This window comes from Cyanistes caeruleus, chromosome Z (genome assembly GCF_971803275.1).
Source record: "Cyanistes caeruleus chromosome Z, bCyaCae1.hap1.1, whole genome shotgun sequence".
In the NCBI taxonomy this organism is placed as follows: Eukaryota; Metazoa; Chordata; class Aves; order Passeriformes; family Paridae; genus Cyanistes; species Cyanistes caeruleus.
In genome coordinates this window covers 20,291,623-20,308,550 of record NC_141732.1, presented here as the reverse complement: position 1 = coordinate 20,308,550, position 16,928 = coordinate 20,291,623, and the positions used below count along the sequence as shown (strand labels likewise).

Below are 16,928 nucleotides of genomic sequence, written 5' to 3'. Positions count from 1 at the left end.
CATAGGATGCAAAAACTTGAAAAGAACCACTTTATTTAACATATAGCAGATGAATACTTTCAGAGTATATGTGCTGTATAAACCTTAACTCTGATTTACATTTGGTAGGACTTTTATTTTAGACAGACAGGGCAACAGTGCTGTGGTTTAACCCCAGCCATCACCCCAGCCCCTCACAGCCACTCGCTCCCTCACTCTCCCACCAGCAGGGCTGGGGAGAGAAGAAGAATGGCAGAAGCCAGTGAAACCCAGAGAAGTAATGGGCTGAGATAAAGGCAATTTAATAGGAAAGCAAAAGTCACACACACAAGCAAACCAAAATAAGGACTTAATTCACTACTCCCCACAGGCAGGTATTCAGCCATCTCCAGGTGAACGTAATGGTGACTTGGGAAGAAAAACAAATCCAAATGTCAGTCCAAATGTCCCCCCCCACTTTCCTCCTTTTTCCCCCCACTTTGCATACTGAGTGTGATGTCATATGGTTTGGAACATCCCTTTGGTCAGTTTGTGTCACCTGTTCTGGCTCTGTTTCCTCCCACTCTTCCATGCACCCCTACCTTACCACTGTGGCAGAATGAAGAGCAGAAGGGGCCTTGACTCTGTGTAACCTCTGCTCAGAAATGACAATCATCTCTGTGTCACCAACCCTGTGTTCAGCACAAACCCAAATCAGCCCCATACTAGCTACTGTGAAGAAAATTAGCTGTACTCCAGCCAAAGCCAGCACAAATAGGCATGGGAGGTATGCCATTGCTTTCCTATATTCAAAAAAACTTGCAGTTTTGCTGTCTAAAAAAACCTCATGCTCATGCTTGCCTACTGCCAGAAAAACACACTGGATGTATCACTGGATCCAAAACTACTGAACATTGTGGTGATCTACTCGAGGGACACTTACTGGAGCTGAGATGGAGCTTTTCAATTGTACTGATCTCCTCTATGACAGGTATTATCATTAACATCAGAGAACAAGTTCTCTAGTGCCAAACAGTAACTGAGTAAACTTTGGCCCATCAGCACACACAGAAGGCTGGCAGATACAAGGAGTGGGAATGAAAAGATTATGGGATCATAAACTACTTTTGTGTGGTTTATGTGTCCCCCTGTTTGAATTGAATATGTCATGAAGATTCTCCTAAATTGTTTTGACTGCGAGCGGCATTGTGAAGCCATAACAGAAGCAAGGACCACCCACCAGTAGCAAAATCCACTAATAGCAGCTCCCCACATGGGATTTGGGTAGTGGAGAAACATGCAGGTTGCCAATACAGTAACTCCCACACAGCAGGGTATGGCCCCTCAGGATTACTTTGCCTCAGTTACTCAGGATGGTCCCCAGTTACACAGGTGGGAACAGTCTGAGCTCACATAAAATAAACTTCTGCCACTTTCATTTTTACCCCAGAGTGCATTTTTATTAGAGGTTGCTGATGTGGCTTGAGGAGGTTTTTCTGGTTTGCCCAGCTGTCATTTAAAACCTCAGAGCAATGGTATTATGTAGATTGAGGGGATGATTTGGAAGTTTCTAGCCTAGTCTCCTGCTCGGAGCAGAAAAGATGAAGAGCAGATTTTTCAGGGTCTTGTCAAATCAGCATCTTAGTATTCCAAAGGACTAATATTTCATAATCTCTATGGAAGCCTCTTCCAGTGTTTGATAATCCTCATGATGATTTTTTTCTCCTTAAATGTAATAGAATTTTCATTGTAATACAACTCTTAAAAGTCTCAGCTCGTGCAGAGCACTGATGAGTCCTACTCCGTCAAGAAATTTTCTCGGAATGACAGCTAAATTAATGCAGGCTATGTGTGTGGATGTGCTTGTTTAGTGATAGAAAAAATGTTAAATGAAGAGCTGAGCCTGAGCACAGCTAAATGGTGTTGACTAAAATGTTTCCCAATTAACAAAGGGAGATTTGAGGGAATTTTTAAGTCTCTATACATGATTAAAAACAAAGAAACAGCAAAACAAGAAACAAACAAACAAACAAGAACAGAAAAAAACCCCAAAAATACCCTAGTAAATATGTTACAGAAGCCTGCAAAAAACAAGCAAAAAAGTAATCCAGAGCTGTATGCAAATCACAAAACAACCTGAGAAATAAAGCAAAGGAGAGGTATCCTGAACTCAACTGGAGCTCAAACCAGCCTTGATGAAATCACCTTACACTAAATTCTAGAAAATAAAATCCCTTAGACACTGTTAAGCAAACATACTACACCAAAAATTGCATCCATTCCCATCCTTAGTCTCTTCTACATGATTATGGTCCCATCTCCTTACACCTCAAAGGGCTGGACTGAATAGCCTTTCTTAAAGACTGTTTGGTTATACTAAAATACTTTCCATGGCTACACTATGCTTGCTTTCTCCATAATTTCAGCTTCTAAAAGCCATATTTTCAGTCCTACAGGCACCTGAGTTGGTTTCTTTAGATTTCTTTTCAAATTATACAGTTGTTTGGACTAATAATATCTGTATATTAGCCAACTGTGCACTACTGAAGACATGCAGGAAAACAGGTGTCTTTTGAAACCCAAAAGATTGAAAGTGAGGAAGTTTCACTTCCTTTCAGCTTAGGTTCTCTACAGATTTATATCAGCAAGGTCCAGCTGCACTGTGTGATAATACAGATCTTGACTCTTTTCACACACACCATCCCCTTTCTAAACTGCTGGGGATGAGAAGCTGGCACAACTGTAAATTTGTAACCAAGAGATAATAGAACATATTATGAAATTCCCTGGGAACTTTCTTTCTGTAGGATCATCTCACTGTAAACTGAAATAGTATTTTAAGCAACCTACAGAGTTTGTTGCCTAAACCTCAACCTCATCTGCCAATTTTTCAACACTTCTTATATTCATTTGCATACACTGGTTAAATTCAAATTGATTATGACACTCTGAGTTTAATTTTGATTCCAGAACTGAAGCACGTGCAGAGTTAACTCATTACCCCTCCCTAGTGTAACAGATATCAGAATCTATGTGTGTTAAAATATATTAACGTTTTCAGTCTATAGAGAAAATGCTTCCCTGACTAATACTATTAATAAGAGGAGACAAAACAAATAATAGATGGAATAATCTCACCAAGAGCAAGGAGTGAAAGAAAGCATTTAACAATGTATTTGATGTATGTTTGCTTCAGGTATGTATATATTTCTGCAAATACACCTGTAGATAACTTAAAAAAACAAACAGGTATGTGGATCTACATGGTCTATCTCCCACATCTCTGCAGATCAACAGGAGATCAATTGGCAGAGAGGAAAACATTTTTTTTCTCAGAGAAAACAGGATAAACTATCTCCATTTATCTCACTTTTTATTTGCAATAAGCAAAGAACATAGACTTAAACAACTGCAGGTCAGATGGATTTTAATTTAGCCTTTGGTAACTTGTTCAAATCTAAGCCAGATTATCTGCAGAAATGCAGATGGATGGACACTCACAGGAAAAGACAGAGGACATTTGGTTTGTGCATTAATGGGCAGAAGAGTTAAATTCCACAAAAAAATACTATGTAAAGCATGAAGTGCACTTATGGCTGCCATGCCTTGCCATGCCTTGCCTTTAGATTTACCATCTGTAGATCTTGCATCTTCTCAGACTCAGAAGCAGAAGATAGAATTAGCTAAAAAGCTAGTTTTTAAAGGAATTTAGTGGCTGGTGCTATAGATAACCAATCCTTAGAAAATCCCTCCAAATTGTTCCTTATGCTATTGGCAGCTGTGAAAGGAATCCTCCTTAGAAGCATTGAGTATGGCTCCTCTGTCTAGTCTCAGTAAGAGCTTAAATATCTTTCTCCCACTTGATTTTACTTTTCTTTTCTCTTTTTATTACCTGAGCTCTGGTACTGTAGGCACCACTCTCCAGATATTTAATCTGTGATAGGAGGGGTAATGCAGATAAAATAAGAATCTAAACACCCCTGCAGCTGTTTTTAGAATCCAAAATTTTCCTGCAGAGCTGAACATATCCAAAAAATGTGCTGTAAACATAAACTAAAATTAAAACCAGCCTTTTACAGTGTTTATATCTTCTTTTTTTAATATTTTTTTTCCTTTTTTTTGGGGGGTGGGTGTTGGTTTTGTTTTTTTTGTTTAGAGAAAACAATTTCTCTGGGAAGAACATCTATGAAGAAAACTAATTTTTAACAAATATTAGAGATAATTTCTCTATCTACATCAGATAATGAGCTTAAAAATTCTTAACCATGTTTGAACAAATACAGTGTATTATCAATGGTGGAGAATTACATAGAACCATGCCATTTTTTTAAATACAAAGCTTAATGAAATATATATACATTTAATATATTTGCAATTGCTAAAAAAATAGGTAAATAATAAGTAATTTAACATTTCTACACTGTCAATAGTTCTTATAATGTAGTTCAACACTAAGTCAATCCAGGGCATGTTTTAGTTAAACTCATGAGAACTTTCTGTGAGACCAATTCTGCTTCTCCACCAATGAGGCAAAACCAGAAATCTATCCTTCCAATCAGCTGCTCTGAAATTCTTTTGGAATTCTCACAGAATAACTCATGATACAGTAAGCATACATTACTAAAACATTATATGTAAAAATGTACTGAAATGAGCACCTTTATCTATAACTCCATCTAGCAGCAGAGTATGGATCAAAATTACTTTTGACCAATTATTCCTTATATATCTGACCAAGGCCAACCCACAGCTACCTACAAATATATGTGACTACATAAATACACATATTATGCACAGTACATGGAAAGAATGTTGATGTACACAATAATGCATGCATGTCAGTAAGAATCTTTACCCAGAAGGAAGTTCACACACACAGAAAAAGTGCTCCTGTACATTCTGCACCAGCAGATATTTATTAACATTCTCCCCACTTCATATAGTTATTCCATTAAGAAATTACATGGTACAACTATTTAATGCAGGCATATTGTAATAATATCTGAGTGTAAAGTGAGCATAACAACATTCAGTTGCTATGCATGTACTTAGAACAATGCATAAACACTCGAAATACAGCAAGCACCAAAATTTTGGTGAAGGAGAGCAGGAGGGTAGCTTATCTGTGTAAGAAGGGCAGAATCAAAATGACAGTCGGTGGAGAGCGCATGTACGTGCACTGTAAGTTTAACTTCAATTTTATATGTAACAGCAAATCAGCCTTGGGGGATGTCAATGATTCTTGTAATCTTCGCAGGAGTGTGCAATAGAAATGAAGGTCTACATAAGTAAACACAAAAACTGGATTGCACTCACCTGCTAAAGCACTGAGGTCATGGCTCAGGATTGACGTTCCCCAGTTTAGTGTTCCCAGAGAAACACTCCAGACCATGTGCTGCTCCCTCACTCTTCCATCCCCTCCCCCAGACATGCAGCACACTGGAAAGGAGAATGGGAGGCACAAAAGTTAAAGATCACAAGATAGGAAGAATTTACTGGAAACATTTGATAAGATGACAGCCAGTACCAGCAGCTGTAGTAGTGACAGAAGATACAAGAAGGAGGTGAAGGATCCTCAGGCAGTGGAGGCTGGTATTATGTGAGCTGCTGCTTCTCCAGGCAGTGCAGACACACTGCCCCCCACGCCCAGCATTGATGTGAGCTGCTATAGAACAACCACCCCTCCTGGCCACTGCAAAAATTAGCCCTGTCCTGTCTGGAAACAGGAGAACTCTCTACAGGTAGAAAGCATGGCTCGGAGACAGCAGATTTTGATCAGAGCCTCGTTTAACTGCCCACTATGCCAAAAAATTGGATATTATTGGCTCTAACTACTGAGAGAATGGAGATTCTCTTGATGCTATGAGAGCTAACAAATGGTGTTTAGATATGATTTGTTTATTCCTTTTGTAATGCAAGTAAGCCTGTTGACTTAGATGTGTAAAATGTCTTGGACTGAATTTTTACTAAATTGGACTACGTCCATATAATCTGGGGTTACAGCTGAATTATGTATGCTTGTTTTGATACTTTGAGTTGGTCTAACAGATGATTTAAAATCATATTCTTAGTCAAGACACTAATAAATCTTGAATTAATTATGCGTTGACTGTTTTCCATGTATTTACTGATACTGCTTCTTGTTTTTAGTGTGTTGCTAAGTCCTCATTTTTGACTAAACAATAAATAAACAGTAAACCTAGAATAATAATAATCAAGGAAATCAGTGTAACATTAGGATGGCTCATTACCATTGACAATCTTACATGTATTTATTGATATTAAATATTCAGAGAATTTTCAAAAACACCTCACATATAATCTCCAAATTCTGACCTGTCTACAGCTAGTATTTTGGCCCCTTAGTAAAACCCAGGATTTCTACTGAGTTATGTTGGACTTGCATTTCACTTCCAGCCACTCCCATGACAGTTTTGGATTTGTCTTCTGCATAGACAACCAGTAGTGGATGGCTGTTCCATGGCTCTTCTCATCATAATAATTACTTCATAGTAGCCCACAAAATATTTGAAACTAAAGCAAAATAATTTTTTACAATGAAAGCCACTGGAAATTTTTGTCTGTAAAAATTTCTTTTCCAGCTGGGATCTTGTCAATTTTCCTATCAACAATTGTCATTCTCCTCAGGCAACCATGAAGCAATGTGTAAGGAAGTAAGGGTTAAATCAGCAAGGAAAGTAGCACTGCAAGGTCCTCCAGATGGTCTTCAGCCAGCTCAGTCCCTCCATAGTAATGCATGAATTTGGTCCATGAACCAGTTTGTCCCCTTGTTGGGCTGGTCTGTGAATTCAAGTGTGCCTCTTTGGAGCTGGTCTCGATCTTCCTGACAGATCACACATTACAGACATATGTAATGTGAATAGCTAATTTTCAGTTTCAGAGAATTAAATGCAGAACAATAAATATCTGGCAATTCATGTACCAATTATTTCTTGAAGCAAGAGCCTTTGCTGAATGCCATTCTAGGTAATACCTAAATCAGAGATTTTTTAGTATGCCAAGCATGATATTAATACACAGAATTGAAAATATGCTATTTAACAATACACACAGTACAAAATGTCACATCTTAATGTGATTTGGAATAGAAACTCTAAATTCCCTTGACAACTGAAAGCATAAAATGCCCTGGTATTTGGTGCCAAGTCAGCCAAATTTTGGCTGTGGATTCTGTTTTCAGTGATTCACTAATCTTGGTCTGGTCAGACACTTCAAAGCAATCATGAATTAGAAGTCAGACTACATTACATATGAAATCAGTGCATAGAAACTGCCTTTTAGATGCAGACAATCAAACTGATTAAGTAGGTTTGCTAGTTTTTAAATACCATGTTTGCTAGATTGATAACAAATTCGAATCAATGCTGCTATTGGATCTTACATCACACTGGAGAAAAAAGAAAAAATATCAAAGGTATTTGGCATTCTAAATGTATCCCTTTTTAACTCAGAAATTTAGTTTGATTTTACTTTAAGTCTAATGACACCACGAAGTTGCACAAAAATTTTGTATATGCCAATGTTATTGTTTCACATGTGTGTTTCCTGAGAAGAGAAAGAAAGGGGAATAAACTTCAATTGGCATATTTTATTCTGACATTTGTGGTTCAAAACAGAAAATCAAATTTCTGCATAACTACTTCATGCTGATAGTTTCCTTTACTCTTATATATGTATTTTTATATTAATAAAAAAGTTTTTATTTGTATGGTGATATTTAAATTTTTAAAGAATTGATTGCATTTTGTGGTTTTTAAATCACTTTCTGGATCTTAAAGAAATTGCTTTTTGTTAAAGGAAAACATTTGTTGTTTTACCATGCATTTCAAAGTTGTCCTAAAAGGTGAGACAACAGATTACCTAACTGAGAATTGAAAATAGAAACAGGGTTTTAGAAAAAATACCTATTTAGTATTATAGGGGTAAAAATGAATTTGCTATTCAGCCTTCTCTTCATGTAACTGATTTGACATTAATTAGTCCCCATGAAGATAGCTTAGGTGTATATTTAAGAATCCTTTCTCAAGTTTAAAATGGTTAGGAGTTTTTCTTGATTAGATAGGGGTTTGGATTTTATCAAATTAAGATATTCTTGAGGCAAAATAAAAATATTCAGAAAAGAGTTAAATTAAGTTGAGCTAAAAAACAGATTTAAAGCCCAGGCATAAAACAGAGAAAAAAGCCACATACCAGACTTGTAAACCAAATGTTTCCTGTGCTGAATAGGTTAATGGTTACCATTTGGGCATAAACATGTTGCCAAATATTCTGGGAGATACCTCACATCCCAAGAGCTTCATAACATACTCTCCCTGTTTGCAGAAGCAATTTATGTTTATGCACAGGGGTTCTGCATTTTAAATGTCTGTAGTGTATTAAGTTTGCATAACAGAGAAATTGTTCTCTAGCTGCCAAAGAGTTGCATCTAAGGTCTACTGTAATCAATGTAAGACTTCACCTGTTCTTCCAGGATACTGCAGATCAATCTTCAGCTGAAGGCAAAAAGAAAAATTTTCTCCTTCTGAATGAGTGATGAAATATAACATAAGTTTGGCCAGGCTTTCTTTGTCTAAAATCTTCCAAAAAACCCAAACCAGTAAGTCTAATAAAAATTTAGAAAAAAAAAATTAAATAATCTTCAGAAACCCTTTGGAAGTCTTTATATTAAAAAATATACTTTTGGTATATTACTGAGCAAACAACTTTTCTATGTAGTTCTATTTCTTTCTGTCATGTCATAAACATTTTCACTGCATTTTCCTTCATCAGAGGTGTCTTTTTTTAGTCATGTCTAAACATAAGTGCTGACAGACCATGTGAAATATTTGAAGCAGCTGAGCACAGATGTATACTTTGAGCTCAGATGCGGATTCACAGCGGCAGTAGAAGGACAGTAGAACAGAACGGTATTTTACTCTGAAAAGGACAAATAGAACAGAACAGCACAACCTTGAAGAAGTACTTAGAGAATGTAACTGAGGAAAACATGAGTCATGAAAACAGCAAGCGGGATGCCAGCTCAGCCGGGCTAGGCTGAAAAAGCAGAAGCTGTGCAAAACAATTATATTTCACTTACAATCAGGGGTCCAGGAGCAACCACCTAAAAAAGGACACAGGACAGACCCCAAAGAACCACATAAGGACTTCCACTAAGGGTACAGCCATGTGAAATAAATTAATACATAGACATCAAGTGAGCAGGGATAGCTGATGAATATGTAATCACTGTTTATGATAAAAGCTCTGTTTACCCATTGCTCAGGGCACTCGATTAGAAGAAGGATCCTCTGAGAGACCAGTGTGCTGCAATAAAGAACGCCTGATTTCTAATGCTCAAAACAGTGTCATATATTTTCTATTTGGCTGATTTCAGTATCAATGGCAAGCCTTTTGGTTTAATCCAGATACATGCTCGTTCGTTAGATTACACTTTGGTTGTGTGTACAACTGAGGAGCACAAAGTAAAATCCAACACAAAATTTTTGAGGTGTCATTTGCAAAGTGAAGATCAAGAGGAATATATCTAAAAGTGTGAATAGCAGCTAGCATAATGGATGATTCTTAACCACTAATATAATCCATATTATCATATGGATTTTGTAAATCCATGGTTGTGTCACCATGGCACTATGTGGATATTGTATATTTCAGGACAAAAAAATCCCCAGAAAGGATGTAAAGTGATTAAACCAGAGACCACAACTTCATGTTTACTTCTGGTTTGCAATTACTGCACATCAGGAGCACCAAATTTTGCCCAGGAGACTGGTAACTCAGTGTTCACAGTGCTCTCTTCAGCCACAGGTCCCATGTCAAAGTAGCAAAGGCTACTTCAAGACTTGTGGATAGTTAAAACACAGGACTGCACACTTTATAGACAAATCCACTTTATAGACAAATGGGAAGTTGTATTTCTTCCTTCAAAGAGCTAATTCAGCCTATAGCAAGATGTTTTATGTCTTGAGCCATTTGACTTCTGGGGTCATTTGTTTTATCTATAGTAACTTATTGCACTGGGAATCTGATGGTGCTTATGCCTCGCTGTTGCTTAAGCCACCTTGAAGACACCCAGCCATTGAGCCTCAGCCTGAGTTACTCCAGTATTAGAACTGGGGCATGAAGCATCAGACTCGTGTCACAGATGTCAAAAGGCTAAGGGGGCCTGGGGCTTCCTGTTAAGTATAAGACAAGTCCAAGTGAAAGAGTCAAATGGCACAAAACAAAGAGATAGAAGCAAAACATGATGATATCATTTCATGGGCACCAGTATGGCCAAATAAAGTTGACTTATCTATTTGTAGCTACCACATAAGCTTACTGGTGAAGGACTGAAATCTTGCTACCACACTCATGGTGTTTTCTAGTGCTTATTTAGCAGTTAATTTAAACCTGTCATTAATCACTTGGGAAAAAATGATAACAACAATTGATTAAGCTATCCAAATGTGATCTTGGATTTTTAGCTTACTTAGTTTCCTCTCAGAATCACAATTTTAAAAAGCGGGGTGGGGGGAAAGTGCAACAATTATCCAGCATCTGAAGCCAGAGCAACACTTGTGAATAGACATTTCCTTGTACAGACAGACATGTTGCCAAACTTTTTTAGCCTAACCTTGCAGCACTCTTTGTAAATACCTCTGTGCATGGGGTCCCCTGAACACCTATGTAAATCCCCTTATAGCAGTACAGTTCATTCAGGGAACAACAAATTCAGGAGCTTGTGGAGAGAAAGGTACATTTCAGAGCCTAATTGCTTTTGTTTCCAAGCTACCTGTATAAAGTGCATGGTCTCTGAGCTCTTGTCATTTTTCTTGTCTCCTTTCTTCTTTCCCCTCTGAAATTTGTTCCAAAATAAATAGTTGCTAAATCCAGATATCTCAATGACTGTTTGAAGTGTTGATAAGAAATACTTTTTAACTTATTTGTCAGACATACTCTGCTTCTCAAAGAAGAAAAAAAGATAGACTAGTACTAAATTGCCTTTGATAAATATTGAAATAATTCAAAATAAAGCACATTCATTTTGAGATTTATAATGAGGGAAAATTCATTAGTTCATTTCCAGGTAAATTAAGTTTTCAAAGGGTTCATGAATCTAAAACAAACAGAAACTATGGCATCTGATTTACCTTGTTGAGCACAGCATAACAGGTTACGTTGACTTAATTAGGATGTATCACTGAGCATTCAGGTGCATAGTTTAGTAGCAGTACAGAATAAACCTAGACTGATTTTAATTTCATTTTAAAAAACAAAAAATTTCTGGGAAAGAATGACATTCCAATTAGTTTTGAGAGTAATTTTGTCTTGGAAGTGTATATTCACTATAAAACATTGATTTGTTTTTTGAAGGCAATAACTAAAGCAGAGACATATGATGTATTTAGAATTGTATGATTTTTTTAAGACATAACTACTTCAATATAAGAATTAGGTGTGAAATATTTTATTATTGGTACAGACTGTGAAAAGTGTATTGTTAGAAAAATTGCATAAGGCAAACAGTATAGCCCAATCTATCCATATATGTTTATGGAGACTGTGGAGCTCTGGAAAACATCTAATAAAAATTTGGTTTAATGCACATGTGAAGACAAAAGAACACTCTACTGCCTGCTCAATCCAGATGTTGTCTTCCTTTAACAAAGATACTTTAAGTCTTCAGTCAGGAAAACATTTTATGTTTTATATTCTTTTCTACAGGATGAAAAAAAGGACCCTGGGAACGAACAGCCTGTCAGCCCCACCTCTATGCCTAGAACAATCATGGAAAAGATCCTCACAGAAATTCTGCTAAGGCACAGGGAGGATAGCAAGGTGATTCAGGAGAGACAGCTCAGCTTCACCAAGGGAAAATCCTGTTTGACCAGCTCAGTGGCCTTCTACAGCACTGTGATTACATCACTGGAAGAGGGGAGGGCTACAGATGTCATTTTTCTGGACTTCTGGACCCTGAGCTGCATCCAAAGCAGCATGGTCAGCAGGGCCAGGGAGTGAATTCTGCCCCCTCTGCTCTCAGGAGACCCCACCTGCAGTCCTGCATCCAGCTCTGGGGTCACCAGCACAAGGAGCACGTCAACCTGGTGGAAAGAATCCAGAGGATACCCCCAGGATGATCTGAGGGTTGGTGCATCTCTCCTACAAGGACTGGCCAAGGGAATTTGGACTGTGAGCCTGGAGAAAAGAAGGCTACCCTACTGCAGTCTTTTTAGTACCTGAAGGCAGCCTTAAAATAGGCTGGAGAAAGACTTTTAACAAGGTCATGCAGGGATAAGGGACAATGGTTTTGAACTGAAAGACAGTAGGTTTAGATTAGGTATTAGGAAGAAATTCTTTGCTGTGAGGTAAAGTGAGGCAGTGGAACAGGTTGCCCAGAGAATCTGCAGATGCCTCATCCCTAGCTGGATGAAGACCTGAGCAACCTGGTGTAGTGAAAGGTGTTCCTGCCCACAGCAGAGGGGTTAGAACTAGATAACCTGTTCCAACCATAACCATTGTATGATTTTATGATTCTGCATAAGCTTCAGTGGAATTTCTGCTTTGGCAGGAACACCTCTGGAATAATTTTCTCCCATCAGCTTCATCTGTCCTAGTTTCTATAGGGCTGTTTATTTCTCTCATGACTTCCATGCAGTATTTTTTAATCCTTTATTTCAATATCAGAGGGGCAACACGGCCTTGGCTGAGGGGCTCAGGTGTGTCCTGTGGACATTTAAAGGAGATGACTGGAACCACCTGTGTCAGGTCCAGGGAGATTCCTGGCCTCTCCTCACAGAGGACAACTTGCAGCATAGTTCCTGCCCCACAAATACCTGGGCACACACCCACACACATTTCAAACAGGTTTACATGATGCAATATCTAAGCATACTGGAAAGCAAATAAAATACATTGAGTTCTTGAGCGCTATAGGTAACCCTTGGAATATTTTGATTTATGGTGTTACAAGTGATTATTGATTAGCTGATGGAAGCTACGGAAGCATATTTTGCTGCTTATCTGAGAGCATTCAACTTCACTACGTACTACCCCAAATATTTAGCTATTTTTTTTAAAGCTAACAGTAATGGTTTCATTGTTTTGCTAGCCTGAAGATAAGTGTGCTGAATACTTGCCATTTCTGGGAGAGTTTATTGTAGGACCAGTTATACTAGATATTAAATTGTGAATAAGTAGCAATTACAATTGTGTCTCATATCAGCAAGGCACCATTTTGTGCAAACACCTTTCAGCAGTGGAGTTTAGTTGCTAATAGTCCTTTCTCAACAGGCCAAGTGACACACTGACCATGGTCAACTTGAGCTACATAGTTTCTGTAGCACTTAAGTCTCACCTTAACCAACGATGACTGCAAATGATTCTGAATGTCCAACAACAGAAGTTCCTTTAGGCAATGAATTTTGATTGTTCTGCTCATAAGAGACTTCAAACTATATGAAAAGAGGAACTTTAAATGTCCCTTGATCCTATTAGAGGGTCATTATTCCAGGTCATGAAGTCGTTGCAGTGTTAATGTACTATAATAAATGCTGACAACTATAAAGTACCAATTATGGAGAGAGGCAAATAACCACCTAGGTTATACACTAAATGATTCATTTACAAAATAGTGCAGGAAAAGTTTGGTATCTTTTTGTTCGTGCCTTGTATACAAGTTTAGATCTTGACTAATTAAAAGGAACCTACTGTAGAGTTCTGGGTATTATTGGTTTTTTGCACTTCTTTTGGCAAAGGAGTTGTCCCAACAACAGCAGGTCAAAAACTGTTAGCTGTTTTAAGTCAATATCTGGGCTTTCCTTTATAATGTTATTACTTCACAAAAAGAAACATTTTTCTTTTTATAATGCTAATTTCCAAGCCTGATTAATGTGTTAGAAAAACTGGTTATACCCAACAGTATGGTGGAAGTTATCTGCCTTTTCATCATAGCTACACACTTTAAACATAGAATTTTTAAAACAGCACAGCTATTCATTGTAGGGTTTTGGTCTCAAGGACAGACATTTTAACTTATTTTTCTTGGTTTTCTTGTTCTTCTTGTTACACTTTCTAGTTTACAGAAATTATCCTAAAACATGCTTTGAAAATGTTCCTCATTTATTATTAGTTGTCGAGAGTAAAACCAAACATGTTAGAAACAGGGCTTTTTCTGGGCTTTCCCACTACCAGAACAAAACAGGAAAATATTGATAAAAGAAATAGGAGTTGAAGTGCAAGGGTTTATTCCAATTGTTGAACAGCCATGTCTTTGCTTCTAGTTACAGTGACTGCCAAAATCCATGTAAACTAAATATAGCCCTCAAATTTATTGTTATTTAACTGGAGGAGGTGAGAGCAAAACCCATTTCTTTCACAGGCTTTACAGTAGAGTGCAAGTACAATTCTAGTGATGCCTGTACTTTCAGATAATATTTGGCTTTAGGAAATATTTAGAAAAAATAGACATCTTACTTACAATGAATAAATATTTCATTATTTTCTTGTTTTGATTTTTTTATCCCCCTGATCAGCAAAAACCTTCTTCTCTCTGAGGTTCCAAGCTGAGTTTTGAAAATAAATTAAATTTGTCTCTTGCTTTATCTTGCCACATCAGACTGGTGTGTAACTTCATCTTTGTCATCTAGTTCATCATGAAAGGGCCTCCAATTAGAATTTCACCTACCATCTACATCTGTTTAAAGCCTTTTCTTAAGTCAGCTTGCTAAACAAGTTTCTGGAGAGCTAATTTGGAGGATAAAAATTATCTCCACCATTGTTATCTTGTACAAAAACATCCAGAAAATTGGCTTTCAAGGATCAAGTCTAATAAATGACACTGTAAACATATACCAAATACACTTTAAGAGCTTATAGGAAATGACATAAAGTTGCAAGGTGTAATCAAAAAATCATATAGGCAAAAAGGAGCAGTCACTACACAAAGTGATAATCACCGTCTTCACAAATATTGTTAAACAAGGTGTGGACAGAAATGTCAATGAATTGTGATTCATATAGAGCTGGAATGAGACAAAGTATGGGTATTGAAGATGACAAGGGGTTCACAACACTTTCATGGGGATTTGCAGGTTGTTTCTCTAAACTAGATCTAGCTTTGAAGACAAACATTAGCTTAGTATCTGACAGCATTTCAGATGTTTATGAATACCTGAATTATCTGGATAGGTAGAAAAGAGTTATGCAGAGAAGCAGTCAGCTGCAGGGCTGTCACAGTTGGCTGCGAGGAGACACATGGGGTAAATAAAGAAGGCACAACAAGCTACCAGAACCTTTGTTTTTTCCAAGTGATATTTTTTCTGAGCTTATTTTTAAAGGAAGACTTGAATTTTGGAAAAGTTTTCTTTTTCTTTCTCTCTTGTGGCCTTACAAGAGAGAAGCAGTGGAAAAATTAATTTCAATTTTCAGCTTACGCTTGGCTGTACCCAAGAGGAATCAGGTGAAGTATAAAGGTAACATATGCTCTTTCCCCCAGATGCCTCATTCTCTGCTTCTTTCCCACAGATGTTTTATTTTCTTTTCAACTAGCACCTGTGAGAAAATAAACATTAAAAAATCTCAACTATTCTTCCCTCTGTGATCTAAGCACTGGAAGGATGTTCAAAGTTGCATTCAAAAAAATGAAGTCAGATATGGACCTGTACTGAAATTTAGTTAATACTTTTGTCTGGTTTACAATGACTAAAGGCATATTCACCTAGAATAAAAAACAAATTAAACTTATAGAAGTGGAAAAATTGGCCAGTAAACAGTCATGTTCTTTTATTGTTGAGTCTGCCACTGAAAACCAGAGCATAAACTCTCCAAAAAATTTAAGAGGGTAGAAAGTCAACATTACATTTTTAGCACCACTAGATGCATGGAATTATCCTAAAGCATGCAGAAGAAGCAATAGACCTAATAGACCAGGTTATAGCCATGAAAATTATATATATTCATCACATTTCTATTATACAGTCTTAACATTTCCTGAATATGTACATATATGCTAATTATTTCAATGAACTCATTTGGATATAAGTACTGGTTTTTTGAGGGTCTTTGGTGGTCATTTGGGAGCATCCCAGTCCTCAAAATTTCCTTTTACAGCCTCAGACCTTCTGATGAATCTTCCCTCCTTGTGAGAGTTTCTCTAATATGCACTTCTAATATATTTCTCTAATATGCACTTTTCTTGTCATTCCTCAGACTGGTACTCTACCTCTGTTCTCAAAATCGAGACATCTGCTAGTACATATTAGTCACTGATACACGTAAATATGACACAGACTATGAGTCACAGATGTAGGGACAAGGCCACCTTAGCCTCTGGTACTTGCACTAAGCACTCTGTGGTACAAAACTAAGCATGAATTCCAAACATAGGTATCACAACTATTGTGCTAAAGTTAAAAGAATTTTCCAACATCTCCCCTCAATTATGCATCAATTTCTTCTTAAAGAAGCATAACCTATTTGGTTAACAAGGGGCCTTTTGGGGGTTTTTTAGAGTTCATCTCTTTGAGAAAATTTACTCTCTAGTGCTAGCTAGGCTTTTGTTCTGCAGTAATAATTTTGATGCTGAGTAAACTTGATCAAACATGCTGGAGATTATTAGCTTCACAGTTCTACTGATTTTTATATCTTTAAAGAATGGAATGCTATCATTTAAAGACCCATTTTGTCAATCTCTTTCAACTTGCCCTGTTCAACCCTCTCATTTTCACTCAGTAATTTCTGAGCAGGAGCATACACTGCAGACACAGTGCAGTCCATCCAAAATACATCAGTTCAATTGTTTATGTGATAAACCATTGGGCTGGGCTTTTGCAGTAAGACCAACAAATCCAGAATGCATGACATTTATTACAAACTTGCTGGCATCTGTTCTTTCTCAAAAAGATTGTAAGGCATTGCTTCTTCATGTAGCAACTGGATCTGATGTTTCTATCAGAAAAAAATAAAATAGGATG

General features: G+C 37.2%; 1 long non-coding RNA gene across 1 annotated transcript; it reads left to right on the top strand.

Annotated features, from left to right (window-relative positions):
- The first annotated feature begins 586 nt into the window (after positions 1–586).
- LOC111941551 (uncharacterized) lies at positions 587–14,569 on the top strand. Its single transcript, XR_002870105.2, has 3 exons — positions 587–745; positions 830–949; positions 11,683–14,569. It is a non-coding gene; the product is annotated as an uncharacterized LOC111941551 (long non-coding RNA).
- The last annotated feature ends 2,359 nt before the right edge of the window (positions 14,570–16,928 follow it).